Genomic DNA, 4,203 nt, shown 5'->3' with positions numbered 1-4,203 from the left:
GGCCGTCCTTAGCTGACATGCCCTGGGTTGAGAGCCGGGTTCGGCACGCCCACTGCTGGTGGGCTGCCAGGAGCTCTTCTGCAGGGAGCAGGACCTGAAGCTGCACCCCACCATTAGACCCCCAGGCAGCAGGATTTGGGGGAGGGTGCAGCACAGCCTCAGTGCCCCCCTCCAGGATTATATGCCAGGCAACCCTCTGGGAGAGCAGGAGGAATTCGAGGTTTTCAGGGTCAAGTGTCTTGACAGGCTCTTAGCCTCCCTCTCCCCAATCTGTTGTTGTTTAGTCACTTAGTTGTGTCTGACTCTGTGACCCCATGGACTACAGCACGTCAGGTTTCCCTGGCCTTCACCATCTCCCCAAGCTTGCTCAAGCTCCTGTCCATTGAGTCAGTGATTGATGCCATTCAACCATGTCATCCTCTGTCGTCCCCTCTCCTCCTGCCTTCAATCCTTTCCAGCATCAGGGTCTTTTCCAATGAGTCAGCTCTTTGCATCAGGTGGCCAAAGTATTGGAACTTCAGCTTCAGCTGGAGATTAACTCATGTTATAGCAAACACATTTAGGTTTTGCATACAGAGCTCCAACTCCCCTGCTTACCAGCTAAGTGGCCTTGGGCAGGTTTCTTAACCAAGTCAGATTTTTAACTGAAGCCTGTGAAGCCCAAAGTCATACAAAAACTATTATGAGAGCTTTCTGGAAAATGGAGACTGACAACACTTCCTACAGGGAAGAGCTGTGAAAGTCATTCACGGCTCACCAAGCCCTCTGGACAACGAACTCCAGGGCACCTAGCCAGCAGCATCTCCATCATCTGTCCTATCTGAGTCCTCTCCCAATCCTGATCTCATGAAAAGGAAACCAGAAGGGCTCTATTACTTTGCTTCTATCTGGCATCTTGAGATTTAAGGACTTTAATCAATAGAACGTTTAAGAGTTAAATAGTTAAAATAACAAGAAAGCTGCCAGCTGGCCCTTCCAGTGACCTTGCCAGAATACGAGGGAAATGGATGGCACAATCTCAGTTTGACTTCCCTCCCGGGGAAAAGTGAGTGACTGCAACACTTTAGGATCCAAGTTTACCCAAAGATAAGCTATGGTCCCAAACAGCTTATATCTAAAGTATCATCTGCGTCCTGCATCCCAATGCCCCCACCCCACCCCAGCCCTCCTCCATGCCCTGTTCCAGGTCCACAGTTCCAACATGGCATCTTTGGGAAGGGCTTATGGCACCACAAGAGGGCTCCCAGGGAAGAAATGTGGAAAAGTCTTAAAAAGCAGGAAGTCAACAACACTGGTTGAAAAGACAAGAAAAGGGGTGAATTTTTTCCTCAAGTCCAAGTCCAGGATTTCCCAGGCCTCTTCTGGAGGTCATCCTGCTGTCATTGGGGGAACTTACAGCTAAATCTGTGAAGGAAAGATAGAACAATCTTCCCAGCGGTGACGGTCGAGGCAGGAGCGGGAAGGAGTGTTCCTTTTTTGAGGAACCACTGACAGGAAGCCTGAATTTGGAGACTGGGAGGCCGCCCCTAAACTCCCATGCCCCCCCCAACCCCAAACCTCAGCTATGGCTGACTAGCCCCTGCCCCACCTTGTCCTTGGAAAGAAGAGGCTAAGGGAGCAGAAAGAAGGCAGGATTGAAACTCCAGGCTCTGCTCTTGGAAGCACTACCGTAAGGAAGGGGCTGGGCTCTTCTCTCCCAAAAGAGTTGTAGGTGATGCGGCATTTTGGGGGGACATTTCCCCACTGAAGGACACACTGCAGCCTTGCACCGCTTGGCCAGCTTGCCCTCTCACCTCGCTGCCCCTCAACTCCTTTCTTCAGCCCTGGAAGCTTTGTCGCCTTTGACTGGTAGGACACCACAAGCCGGCCCTGGAGGTCGTCAGCGTCTCGGCCACTCATGCCCTTTCTGAAGGAACTGACCGTCAGTCATCCTCCCAGGGAGCAGCTTGAGCTACAGAGGTTGGGGTGGCCTGACTGTGGTGGGAAGAAGTGGTGGTGAGGAAGAGCTTGCTTCCTGAAGCATGAGAAGGAAACCCCGGAGAGAGAGCCTCATGAGGTCAGCAAGGGCTTGAGGTGGGAATGGGGCGGCAGCTGGATGGATGGTGCGGCTCCCGAGGCTGGGACCAGAGCTCCTCCCAGGCTGTAAAGTATGACATCAACCACCCCGGAAGAATCTAATCAGATACCTGCTGACACTGGCACTTTACAGGTCACTCTTTTTTCTTCTTGGGCTAGGGTCTCATAACCTTTGGAGGGCAGTTTCTCTCATTTCAGAGAGGAGGAAAGCAAGGTCCAGATCACATTCTAAATAGAATCATGAAGACTCAAAGTCACGTTTGGTTTAAAGCTCATGTAACTAACCCCCGGGGCCTGGCCAGCTGGGTCCAGGTGCAACCAGGGTGTCAGGGCCCACTCAGCTGCTGGCTTGTCCTTTTCAGGGCAGGCTCTCCAACAGGCGGAAATCACATGACCCAAGGCTCAGCACCACCCATGCCAGTAAAAAGACACGGAGTCTTCTTTTTTAATCCTTTAAGAGAAAGTATAGAGAATACTCTTATACTTATTACTCAGATTTGTCTAATACCTACTACTCAGCCCTGAGTTCGTGTTGCAAAAAAAATTTTTTAAGAAAAAACATAATAAACTGTAGTATATCCAGATAGAGGAATATTATTCAGCACTTAAATGAGCCATCAAACTATGAAAAGACATGGAGGAAACCAAGTGAAAGACGCCAATCTGAAAAGGCTACACCCTGCATTACCCCAACTATGACATTCTGGAAAAGCAAAACCATGTAGACAGTGAAAATATCAGTGGTTGCCAGGGGATGAGGGAAGGGGAGGTCCATTGGTAATGCACAAAAGATTTTTAGGGCAGTGACATTATTTTGTATGGTACTGTGATGATAGATACATGTAACATGTATCTCTTTTAAAATATGAAACACTTCACAAATTTGCATGTCATCCTTGAGCAGGGGCCATGCTAATATTCTCAGCATCATTCAAATTTTAGTATATGTGCTGCTGAAGCAAGCACTGTAATATGTATCTTTAATTTTTAAAAAGTATTTTTTAATAAAATACATACAAGAGTGAACCCTAAGGAAAACTGAATTATGCCTGCTTGTGACGTGTCATCCTTTGCAACAAAAGTACCCCTCTGGTGGGGGACGTTAATAGTGGAAGAAGCTGTGGCTATGTAGAAGCAGGGAGTATATGGAAAATCTCTGTACCTTTCTCTGTTTTGCTGTAAACCTTAAACTGCTCCAAAAAAAGATAATCTTGTAAAAAACAAAAAGTACAGAAACATTAAGGACAATAACACCTAAGTCTTGATGACACAAAGCCTCTACAGTGCCCCTATGGAAGTAGTTCTGTAGGTCAGTCATAACCACATACCTCAAACCTGGTGACTTCAACAGAAATTTTCACATAGCTCTGGAGGCTACCCATTCTGGATCAAGATTTGACAGGGTTCATACCTCTCTCCTAGCTCTGGTGGTTGGCTGGTAATCTTTGGTGTTCCTTAGCGTGCAGATGTATCTCCTGTTTCTGCCTTCACATTCACATGCTGTTCTCCGTGTGTCCGTTCAAAATTCCCCTTTTTCTAAACACGCCAGTCATGTTGGATTAGGTAGGACCCATCCTAATGATTTCATTTTAATTTACCTCTGTAAAGACCCTATCATTGAATATGGTCACTTTCTGAGGTACTACACGTTAGGACTGCAACATATCTTTTTTTTCGGAGCCACAGTGCAACCCATAATGCCTGCTGAGGACACAGCCTTGCTCCAACATGTGGCAGCTGGTTGAGAGCTACGTTGCTATGGAGCCATTCAGACAGTGTTTATAACTAGCCCCGGCCAAGCGGATTTTATTCCATCTCAGAGTCTCACAGGTAATTTCACAAGCAGACTGCCACTCACACCTGCTCTCCCATCAGAGCAGCCTGTCAACCTGCAGTGTGGTGAGACACATTTTCCAGGTGTCACTGGACAGTTCTACACGTGGCAGGTCAGCCTGCATTCAACAAGCACAGACAATTCTCCACCAGAGGGTCTCAGGGAACCTGGGCACTCTCAGAGCTTTTCTCTTTCCCATCTGTCTCTCTTGCACAGAAGCCATGCCAGACATTCCACCAGTGAGAATTTTCTCAAGATCTATTGCCCAAAACACACTTACTGTCTGACACAGT

The 4,203-nt window shown here is 47.8% G+C and overlaps 1 non-coding gene across 1 annotated transcript; it reads right to left on the bottom strand.

Moving 5' to 3' along the window:
* Positions 1–2,935: 2,935 nt before the first annotated feature.
* Positions 2,936–3,042, bottom strand: LOC128047117 (U6 spliceosomal RNA). Its single transcript, XR_008199305.1, has one exon. It is a non-coding gene; the product is annotated as a U6 spliceosomal RNA (small nuclear RNA).
* Between the last annotated feature and the right edge of the window lie 1,161 nt (positions 3,043–4,203).

The sequence above is a fragment of the Budorcas taxicolor genome, chromosome 4, assembly GCF_023091745.1.
Source record: "Budorcas taxicolor isolate Tak-1 chromosome 4, Takin1.1, whole genome shotgun sequence".
Lineage (NCBI taxonomy): Eukaryota > Metazoa > Chordata > Mammalia > Artiodactyla > Bovidae > Budorcas > Budorcas taxicolor.
This window is presented reverse-complemented; position numbering and strand designations above follow the sequence as displayed.